At 42.0% G+C, this 13,047-nt stretch overlaps 1 long non-coding RNA gene across 9 annotated transcripts; it reads right to left on the bottom strand.

Annotated features, from left to right (window-relative positions):
* Window positions 1-996: 996 nt before the first annotated feature.
* On the bottom strand, window positions 997-12,251 carry LOC127346160 (uncharacterized). 9 transcript variants are annotated; one of them, XR_007879375.2, is made up of 12 exons: window positions 11,234-12,251; window positions 9,658-9,929; window positions 9,480-9,587; window positions 8,365-8,511; window positions 8,039-8,192; window positions 5,249-6,890; window positions 4,968-5,089; window positions 3,872-3,999; window positions 3,128-3,292; window positions 2,644-2,721; window positions 2,396-2,495; window positions 997-2,049 (listed from the first exon to the last, which is right to left on the bottom strand). It is a non-coding gene; the product is annotated as an uncharacterized lncRNA (long non-coding RNA). The 9 variants fall into 9 exon arrangements; XR_007879376.2 differs by lacking the exons at window positions 2,396-2,495; window positions 2,644-2,721 and adding an exon at window positions 3,584-3,716; XR_007879378.2 differs by lacking the exons at window positions 2,396-2,495; window positions 2,644-2,721 and adding an exon at window positions 3,584-3,667 and having other exon boundaries at window positions 998-2,049.
* Window positions 12,252-13,047: the final 796 nt, after the last annotated feature.

The following is a 13,047-nucleotide window of genomic DNA, read 5'->3' as shown; positions in this document are numbered from 1 at the left end:
GAAGAAGATGGCAGAAGAACCGTGGAACCAAAAGAAGACCTAATGGAACCATCAGGCGGAGGCACATCAAACGAAGATGGGGCAACAGAAGAAACAGGCAGAGAATCCGCATGCCAGTCAGAAATAGCACGCACCCCAGAAGGAAGAACAGGCGGAACCAGAAAATCGAAGGCGCGGGAACGATCAGAAGGAGGCCGACCACGACCTCGACCATGATGCCAACGGCGAGGAACCGGCGCAGCAGTTACATCCCGCAATCCACAGCGATGGCTCGGCGCCGGAGGAGGCGACACGGAAGGAGGGTCGCCTCGCCTCCGGCCAGAAACAGGGCGGCTGGTCATTCTAAAACCTGCATAGAAGGAGCGCCACGCATGAGAAAATCTCCAAACACGAACTAATCACAGAAAGTAGAGAAATTAACCAAGGAGAAGAGACCAAACCTGGCCGACGGGGATAGCTGAGCAGCAAGAAAGAGGATGCACGGCAAGCACATCGATATCTTCGATACACGGGCGGAAGAACAATAAGCAGGGCAGTCAAAACAGACCACCGACTACGGCAGAGAAGTGGGAAGAGGACACGTAACATATGGAAGACCAGACGTGGCACACAATCACCGTCTTGACCGAGCAACCGGCAACAGCCGAGAGGTAAAAATAGAAAAGCACTGGCTCACAGGAAAGAGCCGGAAAATCTGGAATAGCCTACCGGAAGGAGGCCGGTTAAAGAGGCACGAAAAAAAAGGAAAAGAAGAGGAGAAAAGGGCAAAGAAGTGGAGAGCGCACACGGAGTCTCGCGCATATACAGCGCTAAGGGCATACGGAGTACGCGTCACGGAACGATTGGGTAAAATTAGGCCTCTACACTAACTCAGATCACTAACAGGCCGTTATTTGTTCCGTCCTTAATGTACTAGCAATGACCGGCGCGGCGGCACGCCGCGCCTGAAATGTGACTTCAAGTTAAAGTATAAACGATGTTCTTTTTTAAGATGGTCTTTTTTCAAGAGTGCATTGCCTAGTTCTACAAAAATGCTAGTTTGTCACTTTCACTAACATTCAAACGCGCCATGAGAGAAACCATCTATAGAGCAGACATGTAGATGCATGCCGTACATAATGTTCAGATTAGCTGATATGCTGTATCTCGTCATAATTTTTAGTACACCATTAAACATAAATGGAACAATACAATTAAAAATAAAACAGGACACACATTTGATAATAACCATAGCCTAAAAACACATTAATTAGAACACCATGCCAAGACAATTATTTGATTCTTTCAACTTGTAAAACCATCGGTACTTGTCGAAGTTGTCCTTGCAATCAGGGGATAAGACGATGATTTTCATGCATTCGCCAATTATGGTAAGGAACAGCACCACGGGTGAGCTCCTTGTGGAAGGCTTGGCTTTGGCACCGTTTGGGAAGCTGACATCTATCTAGTGGAGAAGACGCCCTCCTTCCTTCTGTGTCTCTTTCCTTCTGATAGGCAGATGGCTTGTATGGTTTCGATATCTAAGTTTCAGCTGGATCGACTCCTCTGTGGATGCCTGATATGTCCTTTTTTCTTTGGTCTTCGACATGAGCTCTTCTATTCAAATCAAGGCTGCAACCCTTTCATGGAAGTAGGGTATCTAGAAACAATGTAGAAATACAATTCGGAAGTGCAGTGTGAAGGCAAATCATGTTATTAACTTGGTCTATGTTCGGACATGAATAGAGGGTTGCATGGCTATAAGAAAATCAGGACAAAGTTAGCTGATTTTATTATGATAGCATGGTACAGAAAGTAGGATGCATGAAGCTGAATTGTGACAAATAACTAAGTGTAGATGTAAATGGTTACATATTGTTTTTGACAATAAGCAAGCCAAGTGTCAAGTTTTCAGAAGATACCTCTTGGTTGTCGACAATAATGTCTACCTCATATGGCTGTTGTCGAGTTGTTTGAACCCTGTATTCCTAGATGCAAGCAACACATTGGTATCCTCGAGGCCAGAAATCTTTCAGCAGGGAAATCTGCACGATTATTCTTCCAATCTCCCTGCGAGCATATAGTTGTAGCATCAATATTCATAAATAAATCACAAGCTAGACAATGCGGTGAGAAGATGTATCTTGCTTAATCTAAATGAAGTCAACAACTGAAACAACTTGATTTGATAAATAAATAGAGAAGAAGAAAAGTATGAAGGAGGAGAAATAAAAGAGAAAATATACATAACCAAGGTGATAAGGATAAAGTCATGCAATGCCTCACCTACAACTGAAACAATGACAATCACACTATTGTTTTACCATTAAATGATAATGCTTGAAAACATTTCAGCGGCATATCTTAGACAGAACATAACTTATATGTGATATAATGATGCACAAAGAGAACCCACCACTGGAATTAATACCCGCGGTGACTGAATCATTTCAGATGCCTTTGCTCTCTCCGTGGAAACCTCAGCTAGCTAGATGTGCTTCCAAGCTCTCTAAATTCTTGAGAGAACAATATAAGCCAGATTGGGTTACCATCAGTATTGCTAATTTTGCAAACTGGCATGTACAAAATTTACTTTATGTGTTTCCTTTATACTTTTGCAAACCGGCATGTACAAAAATTACTTTATGTGTTTCCTTTCTCTACCTCTTGGTGCTTAGTACCAAGCTCTGAAACTGATGCATGATTCTTTTCTTCCGCATATCGCATTGATCCTTGGATTTGCTATAACACAGTTAGATTTAAATCTCATAGCATGTAAGAATAACTAATTGTCAAATTTGATAACGACAATGAACTACAAACATCCACAACCACGCAAATAACAAAACCACACATAGATACATGGTGTTCTAATTCTGGATCCACATATATGCCTGGACTAAAACCTTAGAATAACATAAGACACTATATATACCTACTCCCTCCGGTTCATATTAATTGCCTCTAATATGGATGTATCTAGACATATTTTAGGTCTAGATACATTCATATTGAAGTCAATTAATATGAATCGGAGGGAGTACTGTTTTTTTAGAGCAACTGCACTTAAACATATATGGATTTTTTAGAGCAACTACACTTAAACATTTATGGTCCTCCCTGCCAACTCTAAAATATGATGCCTTACCGGTAGGAAATGTTGAAGTATGGGACCTGAATGGACTGTGGCATGGAGTAATCAATATTCAATAGTTGACACAAAAATCCTAGAGTGCATTATATCTTCAAGCAATCATCTTTAAGAAAGTCAGATGTCTCAAGAGAAGTTCGCTGAATGACGCGTTTGTAATCCCTGAAATGAGGAAGGAATATCAGAATCCAGAGTGTATCACAAAAAAATTTAAACAATGCACAGCTCACTTCAGTTTAAAATATTATGGGTTGATAATTGCATCATATGTAAGGTTTCATATTATATTTTGAAAAGAAGAAACTGTAGCACAATTGTTTCTCCAATACCGGTGTCAACCTGAATGGTCTAAAAGTTTCATCCAAATCTTGACTCAAAATTTGATTTTGGGGATGGATAAACTGAAAATCTACAAATTATTGCAGTTGTGACTTGAGAGGATTCAAACCAGACCTGCAGCCTTCCTAGGGCAGTAACTTATCACGCCTACAAGCTCAGCTTTGTGGTGAAAACATGACCATTGCCCGGCAGGGAAATCTACAGGAACCAACAGCAAGTGTGGAACAAAAGCACTCTTCACTGGACTCTAAAAACATATGATTTGCTTAGATATCAGTTCTATCCGTCTACAAAAAGGCTCTCTGAAATACACTATTACCAAGATCTATATTAAAAAGGCAATGCTATCACAAACATTAAGAGGCTATCTACTAAGCTCTACTCATAGATCATACTGCATACCAGCATTGAAATAGTAAAATTATGCAACAAAATGGTTGGCATAACATGTAGATCAGTTTGGCAGTATCACTGGCTATCTCCTGCTTGGGTCACAATTCCAGAGGCACATGTATCTATATGAGACATATCTGCATTGTAAAAATATTGAAGTTAATATTTACATGTACCTATATGAGTAATATCCACGAGGAAATAACGTAAAAACAAACAGTCAAATATTGTCCTCTTGGATAATCTCTTGCCTTGATACGTAAAAACAAACAGTCAAATATTGTCCTCTTGGATAATCTCTTGCCTTGATTCAGAAAATCGGGTATAGAACAGATAATGCATAGGAATTTTAGTGATCTCATATTTTAGTCAAAATGGTCTTTATAGGGATGATTAATGGTTTTTGTTATGATTTTGGGGATCTCATCTCTTAGTCAAAAGGGCGTGCCTCTACAGAGATGATTAATTCACTGTCACAGAGTAAAATCTATGTTAATTAGAAGTTCTAGTACGCAGATATATGAATAATAATATGGCCGTGCCACATAAGAAATCCATTAGCATCTCTAGCTTTGGTGCTCGGACCTACATGCACGACTTCTCATATGATTTTTTTTGGAGCAAAACAAATTCACTTCAGCACCTACGTCCTATGCTAGAAGGGGTGTGAAGTGAAGAAAACATATACAGATGCTACTTTTGATATTCTGTGAAAAGATATCTTTAGTGATATATACTAATAATTGATATCCTCGAACATATTACTCTCAACTCTCGAGAGATATCTGGGCAATAAATCTTACAAACCTAGTTTGTATAAGACATTGCTTCCAAGCACAAAAAGATGATACACATCTACGCAAAAGCTGGAAAAATATCAAATTGAATGGATGCACTTGTACGTGTCAATGTAATTAGCTAATTAATCGGGGGAGAACAATATAGTACATATTACGCAAAAGCTGGAAAAAGTATCAAATTGAATGGATGCACTTGTACGTGTTGATGTAATTAACTAATTAATCGGGGGAGAACAATATAGTATATATTAAATATGGTTTGGTGACTAAAAACTGGAGTGCTATTGCTAGGACCAAGATCCTACCTAGGATGCACCACAAGAACGGCGAAGCTGTGATTGTCTGGCCTTGAGGATAGCTCAGCTGAACCTTGCGTTGGCTGCTTGGCTCCATGCGGCCTGCGCCCTAGCCTTGGCGCCACCTGCTCCTGCAACTTGCAAGGGGGCGCCGTCAGGAGAGACTCCATGAACGGAGATTGCCAGATCGAGACTGAGGCAAGACGAAACGAAGCTGTTGTGCAGATTTCTTCGAGGATCGAAATAGGAATGCAGTGACATAAAAACAAAGTCCAAACAATGAATTATACCAGGTGAATTTTGCCCAATTTGGCAGCCCTGTGGGAGAGAACAGCTCGAGCAATTTGGGAGCGCTGCTGCGTGACCTCCATCCACCAGCAGTTGTGCCGCTTGCAGGCACAGGGTCGACACGCAACACCATGCCCAGATCGGCGACCTCAGGGAGCTGCCGTCTGCAGTCCAAATCCAACGCTGATGGCGGCCTCCCGTGGTGAGGCGCCGCGCGGCTTAGGCCCCCGCCGGAGCCGCCGTCCTCCTCCTCCATCGGCGCGGGGTCAAGGCCGCTCTCCGCGCCCAGCAGCCATGACGCGAACCACTTAGACAGGAACCGGTTGGTGGCGTGCGCGGGCGGCGGCGGCGCGGCATCAGAAGTCGCTGAGCAGGCACGAGTGGCGCCCGCGAGAGGCCTTGAAGAGCGAGGCCGACGCGGCCGCGAGCCCCTGGCGTTGGCCTGGATGAGGAGGCGGCGCCTGTCGAGCAGCGAGCAGCGCACGCCATAGCCATCCTGCAGGCAGTGCCCACTCGCGGAGCGCGTCGACGTGGCCGAGCGAGGCGGCGCGCGACGTCCGCGTGGAGGTCACGGTCGTTCTTGGAGCAGCCTCTGCCGTTGAACTGGATGACGGCGAGCGAGTAGAGCGCGTCGCGGTGCCCGTCGCCCGCCGCCGCCGTCATCAGCGATGCGTCGTACCCGCGATCCTCCTCCTCGTCGATGATGGCTGACACGACCTCTGCACGCGCCGCATCGTCGCTGCAGCCTGCGACCGTTGATTTTTTTTGATAGAAGAGGGTGGAGGTAGAGGGAAATTGGAGGAACTGGAGGAAGGCGACAGGGCAGTGCCTTGACGGAGGAGGAAGAAGAGAAGAGGACAGGGCGGAGGGAACTGGATCCTCTAACGTTGTGAAGTAAAGTCAGAGCGGAGGTAAGAAAGAGAGAGCATCAAGAACCGATGCAGTTAAGCGGTACCACCGCTTTGACCATTTGTAACACTGCTACAGCCACCCCTCGAAGGAAGGGAAAAATAACTGCCTACGTGTTTCCCACACTCTAAAAATCCTAGAGAGCACCAAAAGTTTACACAGGTTTAATTCATAGCAGACCTCAAAATTCTAAGAAAAAAGAAGTTTGTTCACCTTTAATATAGTAGCTAGCAAACTACTGGCACGGCGGCACGCCGCGCCCAACATGTGCCTGTGAGTTAAAGAATAATAAGTGGTATTTTTAGAGTGGACGCATACTTTTGATTGAATGCTCGTTCATCGCAGCATTATTTATGTCCAAGTTGTCAGATAAATCATCTATCAAGCAACAATGTAGATGAATTCGCAAAAAGAAAAGGCAACAATGTTGATGCATGTGGTACATGTATGGGATCTCGTCACAACTTTTATTACACCATCAAAGATAAAAACTGACTATGCAATCCCTGGAAGCCATCGTATGCACATTACACTTGGTAACTGGGACGTAAAAACATAGAACACAATTTTTGGAAAACCTTATTATTTCTACTTGGAGGGCAATCAGTATTTACCAAAGTCACCTCTTGTTTGTCAGAGAAAAGGAGGCTAATTTCCATGCCTTTGCCAACCGTGTTGGGGATAACCTACTCCTTGGTGGCACGCCTGATATGTGCTTCTTCTTTGATCTTCAGCCTGAACTCGTCCATTATAAGCAAGGAAGCAACCCAGACTTAGTAAGAACATGTTTTTTAAAACTACTTCAGAGGTCATAAAGCTGAATATATTTGTAGATGAAAAAATAGAGAACTTCCAAACATTGAATTGCAAGAAATCAATAATAGATCCCTAGATATAAGTAACAAAAAAGACAACTTCCTATGCCAAAGCTCATATATCTGGCACCTTTTAGAAGCGGGCAACTTACATTGTAGCCTCAAGAAAAGTTTATTTAGTAGACTATTATAAGGACACATGCGTAAAAAAAGAAAGTAATACATCAGAGGTAACATCCGGCTTGGAAATGATAACATGTTACCTAGGAAAAAATATGTTCAATGTATTGACTAAGACACATCTAGATGGCGACATGAGATACTTAGTATGCATGGTTCTATTAAACTGAACTGTGTTCTATGTTGATAAGTGATAACGTGAAATAAGTAGTTGACTTCAGAAACTCGTCTAAACAGCTCGGAAGCATCTTTCTAACATTATCTGTCTTAAAAAAAAAAGAACAACCAGGGGTAAAAGAACATTCAAATAACTTATCAACTCTGATTAATATAAAAAGACGAAAAACATGGTTGAGGAGGTTTCCATGCTAGCTAGTATAAAGTGTATGCAAAATATAATTCAGAAGAGTGTGTAAATTCACGAATTGGTTTGCATGAAAATTATTACTTTGTGAGGTTGCAAGGTAAGATAATTTATATATTGCAAGAAATATAAGTTTAAGGGTGGTGGCAAAAAAAATATTTTTTATGCGAAAGGAAAGTTCAGATATAGGAGCATCCATTGATCTTTAATACAAAATGCAAGAAAAGTGTAATTCGAAAGATTAGGCATACTTATGAATTAGTACAGACGAAAATTATTCACTGCTGTGGGATCACAAGGTTAAACAAATCATACAAAACAGGAAACATGAGTATAAGTGTAATGCTATGAAAACAATTATGATATGGAAGAAGATAACCAGATATAGAAGAATCGGTTTATCTTCGTCCACAAACGCAACGTTCTAAAATAACCGGGGACAAAAAAAGAGGGAAAACAACATGGGAGATGGCATGCACAATGCAAGGTAGTTCAATACAATGTTTCAGATCATAAAACAGTACCTCATCGACAATAAACTCTAGCCATATAAGTTCTGCTTTGTTTTTCTGATGCCTACACTTTCATATTCGAGCAGCACACACAAGAACCTTCCAGTTGAATCTTGGGATGATAAATCTTTTAGCGTCAAGACTTGCATATTTAGCACTTTTTGGTCTGTATTAAAGCGAAAATTCTGAGTAGAGAATTGTAGGCGGCATACCAAAGAGTGAAGATCTAATTACAAAATAATGGAAATAATTTCTTAGGGTGATTTTGTTCAACTTCGTTATGGGAGATTTTGCTCAGCACATCAGCAAGGAAATTAAGAAGATGAAAGAGCTTGTACCAGTTTTTGCTCATTGTAATGAGAACACCAAAACGCTCCATACATCTCAGAACCACATAACAGTGTGTAGGTGTCTTGCAAGTGAAACGGAAAATGAGGTTGATTCAGTTGTAATCTCTGTTTCATATTGTTCTAATACAAAATCATCTGTGATGTATAAAAAGAAAAGAAAAATACATAAGTTAGTTATAATGCTTTTAATTAAAAGCAACAGAATATGCAGGCTACAAACTGAAGTTGACTACCTAGCATGAAACTTGCCTCACCCCTTCAATTGAATAGTAATGCATATTTTTATAACTTTTAAGAAAACCCCTTGCCTGTTTAATTCGTAGGTTTGGCGAACTTAACATTGCATTAATGCTTGTGACTCCCATCCAAAAATCTCATTGGTGTTCTAGTTTTTTTCACCTGAAAGTTCTGTAGATTCCTACATTGGGATCAATCATATTACTTAAACTTCTGAATTTGTGTGGCAAAAAGTGTATACCTAACCGGTAATTAATCTAAGCAGTAGGTTTTTTTGGGAATCATACATATGTCCTTATTTTGGATTGATTATATGGAAAATCAAAATTCGCACCATTCATTTTCTTTAAAAAGTGTATACCTAACCGGTAATTAATCTAAGCAGTAGATTTGTTCAGGAATCTTACATATGTCCATATTTTGGATTGATTATATGGAAAATCAAAATTCACACCATTCACTTTCTTAAAATACATCTACTATAAAAGTATACTCTATAAATGCATCAATAAGCAAGGCTTTTGAGCTTTCTGAAAAATTTAGCTGTCCACAAAATATAGAGGCCTCCCAAGCCTTCAGAAAGTCTAAGTTTGTATTTACTGTAATGCCTTGAGGTAGCTCCAAGTGTGCAAGCAGAAGTCAATATTAATACTTATGGGTGTGTAATGATTATGAGAAAGATACCCATATTAGCATATTATATATGTATAAGCACATGAGAAAAATCTGCACATTTAAGACAACTGAAATGAAGTTACAAGTGCTTCTTTTTACGTGGTTGCTAATTTCAAGGTTCTACTACTAATTACTGGAATGCAAAAAGTGTATGTTGCGGATAAGGGAGACGATATCATATTTTATCTAACCTATGAGAAGAACCCGGTCAGGAAATTTAGGCCTATCAGTAATCATCCACATAGCCGAATGATTTCAAGCCTTGATGTGAAATAAAAGTAACACAATTGGCTAAATGTCTGCATATACAGAATAATTTGTTGTTAGTTTACCTCAAACAATAGTACCGAGAAGATCGCAGTAAGTTACCTGTAAGACATGAAGTGCTCCGAAAAGTGTTTGAGCCTACGGAAATTTGCAAGGCGACGGAGGTGGCTGATTCGATTGAAAATTGTTTTAAAGTGCTCAACACCACCTTGGCGGCGCACCGTCCCGCAAGCTCGAGCCCCTCCACACTGTCACCTTTGACCGCCAACATCCTTGGTCGCAGCGGCACTACACCACCGCAACAACCTGTCGACCCCTTCTGTGCCTGCACCAGCCGCCTTGGCTAGGATACGGAGCGGGCGTGTCCACGCTAACTGGTCCGGCAGGAAATAAGAAACATTACAGAGTAAAGATAAGTGATGATTTGGTCGATAAAATCTGAATCTATCACCACACAAAAAGCAAGACGAAAACTCTGTGATTCAGATATGTTTTTTTCCAAATTGATTCATGTATGCTAGAAAATCTAGGCATCTCAAGATCTGGAAATTAAATCCAAATCTTGCGCAGCCTTTGTGGAAGCACCATACTGCTTCATGAATTGTTAAGGATAAATTATATTTGAAATCCGCAGGTCTGTAACGAATTCTTTCTGATTGAAGCGAGGGTTTTAGCATGGCACCATGTAAACTTTTCTTTGCTGCTAATAAGAGAACTTCAACAAATTTATAACTGACTGGTATCGAGTATTCAGTATAATCTTTAATAGATCTCAAAAAAAGAGTGGGAGGCAGAAAGATAAAAACGTCACAAATTATAACTCAAGTGGTATGAGTGGATGAATCTTTCTTGTGTGGAGATCATAAAATTTAACCCATCAGCATTAACTGTAATATCCAACACTGATGAAGTTAGCACTATCTTCAGCCTGAATTAACAATGCACACTATTATTTAAATAATAAGGGATGGTAAGATGCTTTGCTGCAAAGGTACATGATACACGTAGATTGAATGGTAAAATAAAGGTCGATTTTCAACATTGATTGAGTACAGAGAACCTCGAGTCGGATTTTCACTTCAGCAAATGGAACAACATTTCACAGCCAAAGAAGGAAGGTAAGGGTGCCTGTGCTACAAAGAAGCGAACACCCGCAAGCATTACTAATTCAAAGTGGGCAGCTACATGTATTTCCCGTCGTGAGCATACAGTGTGTGCTTTTAGAAAATGAAGTGTGGTTCAAATATCCACTGCTGCAAAGGATATGTGCAGCTCGAGCTTGTGTTTCAACTACTTACTGAACTCTTTAATTCCAGCACTTGGCAGACACTTTGTAACGGCTTATGGATGTAACTCTGTGCTACACACTACTGGCAGTTTGCATCTTTGGCCGGGATGAATACTTGTACTACCTTAAAAAACAAACCCGCTGCTCAATTCCATTGATCAAGTAAATATGTTGAACATTTCAGTGAATGAAGACAGTAATGCATCAGTAGCATTGTTGTTAGCTCTCAACGTAAATGGAAAGGCCAATAAAGAATATTTCGTAACTGAAGCTAGCTGCTGACTGCTGATCAAGCTATCGCCGAATCTTGGAAAGGGTAAAGACGACAGAAGTTCAATACGGACTGAAACAGGGAAGGGAAATAAAGAGACAAAGTGGATAAATTGGTACCTGAGGATGGGGGTCGTCGTACTGGATGGAGGCTTGCCTGAGAATTTCGACAAAGTGGGGCCGCCTCTGCTCCATTTCCTCCATGGATTTGGCGTCTGATCGACGCACTTGGGGTTCCGCTTCGATTTCCAGGCAGGTAGCGGAAGTATACGTCGGCGCTGCCAGCCTGCCACGGGGCGACCCCCATCCGGTCCGCGTCAAGCACGGTCCAGGCGCGCGGCATCTGCTCCTCCGGATTCACCAGGAGGTGGTCGTCTCAGCGAACAGCTCTAAGGAAGCAGGATCCTCTATACTCCACAGCCACCAGAAGACGACGACAGGCGACCGCCGCGGCAAGGTGGAGGGCAAGGAAAACCGACGGGAGGCGTGAAAAGGCACACACACGTCTAGAACCCGCAGCAGGTTCTCCCCGCCGCTGTGCCACCCACAATACTCTTCTCGCTGGAGGCAAACGCGGGGACCAAGCTCAGCCACTCGACCTCGTCCCCTCCAAGGACTCCACCCCTCCGCATGTTGCCCCCAATCGCACCCCGTCGCCGGCAATGACACATTCCGCGTCGCCGCCTCTGTGCCTCATAAGAGCAAGTTGCTGAGTCAAGGAACCCAGACCTCTACAGTACCCTTACCCGGTGACCATAGGAGGCGGTACGGGCACAGGATCTAGATATGAATCGGCTAGAAAGGAGCTCGGGCAGCGAGAAGACGAAGGAGATGGAGAACGGTGAAATTGATCTGAATAAATCTAGAGGATTCTTGATTTCCCTCGATCTGGTCAAAACGGAAGGAAAGAGGAAGAGAAAATCTAAAGAATCTATGGGCGGGCCGAGCACAGCGGTGCCGGGAAAACGGAAGAGAGCAGGCAGTGGCGCCGGACGTGGAGGATGGCGGGTGGAGGGACACCGGAGAAACCAGAGGAAGACGATGGGGCCGTGACTCGCCAGAGATTCGCCGCGTAGTCCTGTGAAGGAGGAAGAAAAGAACGGGCAAAGAAAGAGAGACCGCGGGGGGAAGTCGAGGGACGCAGACGATCTCTCCAGAAAAAGTCAAAAGTCAAAGCGGCGGTTCAATAAAAATGCTACATCCACCCGTAACAAAAGGGAGCACAACACTAAATTTACAGAAGGAGAAAGTGCAAAAGGACACCCAAATTGCACACAAGAAATGCACAGCGGTAACAAACACAAAATCACATACGTGTCAACCTATTGGTAATCTAAAAAAAAAATCAAAATTGTGAGAAAAAAGATGTTGGTTACCCTATAATATATAGTATTATGTACTAGGAAGATGCGGCGCACGCCGCGCCCGCGATGGGACAACGTTGTTGATTAATCGGTTAATAATAATGTTGGAGATTGCATGATGTGTAATATAGTATTGTTGTCTAAAGTTAATGCAGAAGAGAGCAAGACATCAATAGTATTTTTTTTCCGAATAAAAGAGACAACCGACAGTGGAGTTATTGTAAAAGAGTAAAAAAGCATAAAAAATTTAAATTATGAGCGAAAAATTACCCACCCTCAAAAATTTGCTGAAGGATAGTTACTGTGGGGAAGTTACAGATGCAAAAGTGTGAGGAAAAACTACTGCCAAACAATGTAGAAGGGACAAAAAAAAATGAAATAACAGCTCACGAATTACGGACAGAGAAGTACTGACCGTCGAAGAGATACCATGGGGTAACTACCATGGAAAATTACAGCTGGAAAGTTATATCAAAAATTAATGTCAAATAATTGGAAATTACCACCAGCGAAATGCTGCCGAGAAATTAATCACCAACAAACAATTAACGTAGGGTTAACTACCATCGG

The sequence above is a fragment of the Lolium perenne genome, chromosome 3 (genome assembly GCF_019359855.2).
Source record: "Lolium perenne isolate Kyuss_39 chromosome 3, Kyuss_2.0, whole genome shotgun sequence".
NCBI lineage: Eukaryota > Viridiplantae > Streptophyta > Magnoliopsida > Poales > Poaceae > Lolium > Lolium perenne.
This window is presented reverse-complemented; position numbering and strand designations above follow the sequence as displayed.